A 6,828-nucleotide genomic window follows, 5' to 3' on the forward strand; every position below is an offset into this window, starting at 1 on the left:
AATTTGGAATTTACGGTAGCGTTAACACTTTCTGTAGTGAGATTAGCTGGGCCAGTCGCCAAGAAAGCTACGTAAATGAGAGCTGCGAAGCGACGGCTTAAAAATCCTAAGGCGCGTCTATTTAATTTTTGTTTAGTGTTATAAAACTTACTTTTGAGAGACACAGGTGTTGCTCGCTTCAAAAAGCGCCCGCAGATGCTATTTCATAACATATATTCTACGGAGTAGCATGATTTCTATGCTGAGAAATTCGGAAGGCGAAGAGTGCATAGAAGCGACAATATCTGGGATTTATTCGTGACTCATGGTCCAACATTCTGTGCCAACAACAACGAGATTCAAAAAAAAAAAAAAAAAAACAATAACCTAATTTGGCAAACATTACATTTCCTTAGATGCTCTCACACAACGAATGAACAAGATGCCTAGAATTTTAAAACGAAGCTTTCCATGTCTCACTGATTCGTCCGTGAGCGCCGAAAACACTGCAGGAAAGCCAACATACACAATGGAACTATCTGCGCATCTGCGCACACAATAGTTTACAATAGTACAACGGCGCACGACATACGTATCGTAGAACACTACAGTTTACATTCGCAGTTGTACCGATAAGAACAATGGGAACTGCAACGCCACGCTACCTAGGCGAACTGTATACCGGGTGTTCAAAATTTACCATTGAACTGTAACGGAACGGAATATTTAAATATCGCCCGTGGCAGGTAACATAATTCTTATCGTTAAGCTGGGTCATTCGAAGAGGCGGACATTAGTAGCACGAGAAATCGAAACACATATTCAAGCACGTTCGCACAGCACCTTCAGCGAGTTGGGGTGCATGTTCTTGGGAATTGGGGCCACCGCGATCGAACATTGCGGTCTATCTGTGCCGTTTCCTCTCCGCAATACTGGGGCCTCAGTATTTAAAACAAGTTTTCTTGCAGACGCGCAACCACACGCGATGAAGCAAGATACCTTTGCACAGCAACACCAGGCAGGGCGCGTTGTCGTCTGCTGCGGAGCAACCACAAATATGGCGAACGGCGCCGAGGCACCCCATCGCGGCCGAGCACATATCGAAAAAAAAAAAAAAAATCATGTGCCATTCCACTCTGTGAAGGTGGATGACCAGCGAAGCCGTTTAGCACACGACACAAAACTTTGAAAAAAAAAAGTTACGAACACATTGTCTTGATCGGTGGACAATTGGTGTTTGCGGCCCGCCGGCGCCGATTGCACTCTCGCATATGTTCTCGCCGTCGCTCTTCGAAGGCGCGTTGCTTCTCGGGAGTCCGACTTTACACTGATGCCCCAGTATTGCGGAGAGGAAACGGCACAGATGGACCGCAATGTTCGATCCCACATCGCGGTGGCCCCAATTCCCAAGAACATGCACCCCAAGTACCATCCCGGACGACGCAGAGCAAGGGCAGACTCGTCACAAACACGGATGCTAGTCGAACCAACTCCGACACGTTCACCGTAGTCTCTACGTGTCAGAACAACGTTCTCCGGCATGCGTGGTAGAGGCTGCAGCCGTCGCCTTGGCCATTCAGGAACGCGCGAGCGCCAAACCGATTCGGCAGTCATACTATCCGACTCACAAGCGGCTTGCCGCCTGTTTCTAAATGGGACGGCACCCCAGTCAATGACCGAAATTTTGGGCAATCGACTAGAAGGGCACCACACTATCATATGGTGTCCGGCACACGAGGGACTGGTGGGGAACGCGAGGGCAGACCGTATTGCTCGAGGATTAAACGTCCGAGCAACGGCAGGGCCCAGCGACGACCTTCCACCGAATTCCCGTGACATCCTTTTACAGCAAAGGCAGCAGCGGAGACGTTTTGGACATCCTCACTCGAATTTTAACAGCCAGCAGGAGAGGGACTGGCGTCGTATTCAGACGAACACATGCCCCAACCTGCACCACCTACACAGAATACACCCCACGAGGTTCATTGACGAGTCCCCGTGGTGCACAGACGTACCCACTCTAAAACACATCACATGGGAGTGTCCCAAGAGGCATCCGCACATAGACAGCTCAATAGTACTCAAACATCTACTCATGAGGAATATGCAGTGGGAGGCATGGCTTGCGGACGAGGGCCGGGAGAGCCAATTGGCTCTTCTGAAGCCCAGCGAGCCGCTCGTGCCAGTGGAGCGCTGGAATAGGGGCCCTAACCATCGAGCCTTCTTTTATTTATTTATATTCAATAAAGTTTTTACTCACCCACTCCGGACTATACGCGGCCTCCCCATTACGACGACAGAAGTGAAATTCAAAATGGAGAACGGGAACTAGTTCCTGGTTTGTTTATAAGCCGCCACCACGGGAGAGCGGAACGAAAGGAAACTAGATACGCAAGTCATGTCATCCGAGATTTGCGCGCGTAAATGTCGGAGGCCATGCACAAGCGCTTGGAACGCCGACAGAGAGCGGGCGGTGCGAACGTAGACATGGCCGACGCGGATCGCACCGCGGCAAATCTTTGAGAAACATTTATTATCTCGGAGTCTACTGATCTCGAAAATGGTTCCTATTGATAACTAAGCTACTCAAAATGCATATCCGAGGGACGTCGACGAGCCATCTGTGGAAGACGACGAACGCGTGAACGCGTGAATTTTATATTTAATTCGTCGGCACGAGCGCGTTCGCGCGGGACCTGAGCTTTAGCATTCACATGAAAATACACGAAACCCTAGTCATAAACAGCTTCGCGCGCTGTAAAAATGAAGATCGCGATCACGTTTATACAAAGGCGCAAGCGGGGCGAGGTGCTTGCGACGGGCCAGCGAAAGGTCTCGTGGATTTTCACTGCCCATCGGCGCCGCGCATTGCCGTGAAACACACTTCAAGACTAAATTTGCGTATAACCGACACCTTGATTTTAAAATTCTCGTTTTGATGCAGGTTATAAGCGCCAAAATACGGTACATACCAGCGCCCTGGATCACCGCGAATACGCAACCATGCGATATCAGTATTATCACGTGGGATTTGCACTTTGGATTGCTGACTGCGGTTCAATTCAGCCAGCCGATTGCCGCTGGCCAAAACACGCACGCGCGCCCAGTATGTCCGCCGCTGCCGGCAGACTATTCGGACACGGAGGGGGAGCGCACATGGATCAGCACTCTGATACTACGGCCATCAGTCTGGCCTGTTCTGATCGCCGATAAGGCCTGCGAGTGTGAACATATTAACGGCGAGCTTGCCGCGACTGCTTATGTCGCTAGGCCTAACCAGCGCGGTTTCGTCGGCAACCAAAGTTGCGATTTCGTGCCAGTCATGACCTAACTTAATTCATGACCGTCGTGTTCGCGGCAGCGCGCACGCGGTTCATGCCCGAAACGTTGTGCGGGGTTTGAAATTTCGGTTATTTTAGTGTTAGCGGTAAGTGGCGTTGCTGCAGGGAAATCCGAATAATCGCACAGGTCTGAAAAATCGGTCAGCGACTGCATTTTACATTTTTTGTTACCAGATTATATATTTTGAGGCACCTATAAAGAAAAATTTGTTTCATTCCAAACGATACCAAGTTGGATACCACATTCTTGATTTCGCTATATATGGCGGCTGTAGAATATCTTTCAGATAAAGCATGGCCAACCAAATTTTATATTTAATTCGTTATATTGAGGTTCGACTACAGTGTCAACAGCAAATCAAATAGTTTTCGAATAAACCTTTTACTTGCTAATGTTCCAAAACTGGAACATGCGAAACCTAATTTTTTATTTTCTTCCCCATCTATCACAGTTTTTTCTTTTTGTTTTCGCATACTCATTGATACATGTAGAAAACATAGCAGTTAAAATTTTTATTATCAACCTATTTAGAAGCTTTGGATAAATGCTCACAAACAGGCATATTTTGCGTTCCTTCATCCCCATACGTTTGTTGAATTATTTCGCAGGAAAAAAGAAATGTTCAATGAGCAAAGCAGAACCAAAATATCGGCATATGGTTAGGTATTACTGGGCTAAAAAATAAAAAATAATAAATACACTCTAGTTTTCAATTTTTGGAGTTTTATGCGAATGTTCCATTTTTGGAACATTGGCGTTTTACGGTGTCAAAAGCAGCACAGACTCGCGCGTGCATTTCGCCTTGTTTTTCTTCTTTTTCGTTCGCTTCCTTTTGAGCGGATATCACTCAGTTCGATCTGAGGACTCGTATTGCAGCACCGCAGAAGACCTTTGTATGCCTTTAGTTGCGACAGTGATGGCCCGCAATAGGTTCCGGCAGCTGAAAAGGTTTTTTTCGTGTAGTGGGCGACACTCAGTTGAGAGCAGGCGAGAAGATGGGCAAGATTCAGCCGTTTTACGACGAAATCTCCAAATGTTTCCGCCAGTTTGGAGTGTTCCACGAAAGCCTCAGCATCGACGAGTAAATGGTACCTTATTATGGCCACCACTCGTGCAAAATGTTCAGTCGCGGTAAATCTATTCGATTTGGGTATAAGATATGGATGATGTGCTCTTCGAATGGGTACCCCTATGCAATGGAAATATATTGCGGAAGAAAGGAGAAGGACGAGAAGGCACCTCTCGGGCTGATGGCTGTTAGCAATATGGCATCTGTCCTGCCCGCCCCTGAACAGCACAAAGTCTACTTTGATAACTTTTTCACTTCGCACAGTTTCGTGACGAAACTGGCTGACCAGGGGATTCGAGTGACGGGGATTGTACGAGATACAAGAACCGCTGGTTGTCCACTGAAGAGCTTGAAAGACGTCGGAGGAGAGGAAAGAGGTTCTTTCCACTACAAGTGTGACGGGGTGGTCGACACATGCAGGTGGAACAACAATGCAGTCGTCACAGTTTCTTCAAACTACCTCTGCCATGAGACTCTTGGAACTGCAAAACACTTCTCACGACGCGCAAACAAAAGGGTAGACATTACTCAACCATATTTGATCAAAAAATACAATGAGGGCATGGGGGGAGTAGATGGTTTTGACTGCCTCCTCAGAAGTTACCGCCGAAGACTTCGAAGCAAAAAATGGTGGTGGAACCTTTTCAGCAATGGTCTGAACATGGCTGTCGTCGCAGGATGGCTCCTTCACTGCGAGCTTCACAAAGGAACTGATGCCACCATGACGCACATAGCATTTCGGCGGGACGTCGTCATATCCTTACTGCACCTCAAGCAGAGAATCAGTGTGCGGCCTGGACCTCGGGTTCATCCGAGACGGGAGGATAGGAAAACTGATGGCCATCACATCATCTCAGCGACTCGGGGGAAGTGGGCAGAGTGCAAGAAAAACACAACGAACCAGTGTCAGCAGTGCAAAAGTCGTCTGCACACGAAATGCTTTGCAGCATACCGTGGCTTGGGAAGTGTTCACTGACCTACAGCAAGTAAGATGAAAAAAGAAAAATTTGCAAGCATTGTTATAAACATTTATACTTTTGAAAGACCTTGTACGACGCTAATAGTTATTCTTCTGTTGATATGAGTAAGCAATCCCCATTTAACAGTCAATAAAAGTTGTTCCAGACAAAATTTGTGTTTTTCATATGGGAAACGCCAATGTTCCAAAAATGGAACATGCGAAAAAATCTACTAAGCCTTTGTGAATGCGGCTGTATTTTTTATCATAGTTAATTTAGAAGACCAATGCAAATTACCAACATTTATTTCAGTTTTTTTACTACTACTTCATGGTGCGGCGCTTAAAAGGTTAATATAAAAAAATCAGGTAAGCTTGCACTCGGTCGCACAAAGCTTAGGCACAGCGAAGCTTACTGGCTGCTACTGCTATAGGTATGAACTTGGTTGCTGCTAGGTCTTACCTTCGTTTAACTACGCATGTAGGAAGGTATTCTCGAGCGATCATTTTCGGAGGTACCTTCCCTTTCGCGACATTTCACGTAGCGCTGGATGTGTGGGCGCCTACGAGCGACAGCGCTCCTGGCATGTCACAAACGCAGGTAGGCTAACCAAGGTTGGCACAGTGCCAAGAACGCTGCTGCTTGCAGACGCCGAATGCGCTGGAAGCTAGCCGCTAGATATCAAACGGCCAGCTTCGCTGTGTCTTGAGCTATGCGCGGCCTAGTGCAAGCTTTCGCCTTTTAACGCGATAGCGTTCAGGGCCCCGTGTCGCAGAAAATCCGGCGTCGGCGTTGCCGCCCGCGGCCGAGAAAATAATCCTCAACCACGCAGGCCCTCCAAATATATTTTACCACTAATGTTGCTCACACTTTGTCTTGCATTCTTTACAAAGTTATTCCTCGGAATTCTGAGAGTGACAGCCCACAAACAATTGTTATGAAACAAAACACTGAAAGTGCATGCCTTTTATGCCAAATCTTCTCAGGCTGAAATATTCCCAGCAACTGCAGCAAGCTGCAGTTGCTGGGAAGTGTGAGAAACAGTCAAGGATCTTTTGATGCTACCGCGTTCCACTCTTGAAGGCGAAGCTTAAGCGTCCTCCATTTTTTTTTCCTCTCCTGGCTCAGCGCGCCGCGAAGAGAAGAGAGGCAGTGGCGCACCGACGGGGGGGGGGGGGGGGTTCGGGGGTTGTAACCCCCCCTGAGGCCGAGTTAACCTCCCCCCCCCCCTTTGTTTAACCCCTTTTCTTTCCTTGCGCCTTTGAGTACTGCCACTAAGATATAAGACGCGCATGATGCAAGATGTAGCCATGGTAGCCATGGCAACCCAGAAGAGATCGTGTGCATGCGCACGCGGTCTCCTCCGAGTTGCTATGGCTACCACGGCTACGCACCACAAATTACGGCTGGCTTAAACAGCGAAGCTGTTTAAATGTTTGCTAACCCACAGTCTCCCTGTCTCTTAACGTTACACATAAC

This window comes from Dermacentor silvarum, chromosome 11, assembly GCF_013339745.2.
Source record: "Dermacentor silvarum isolate Dsil-2018 chromosome 11, BIME_Dsil_1.4, whole genome shotgun sequence".
Lineage (NCBI taxonomy): Eukaryota > Metazoa > Arthropoda > Arachnida > Ixodida > Ixodidae > Dermacentor > Dermacentor silvarum.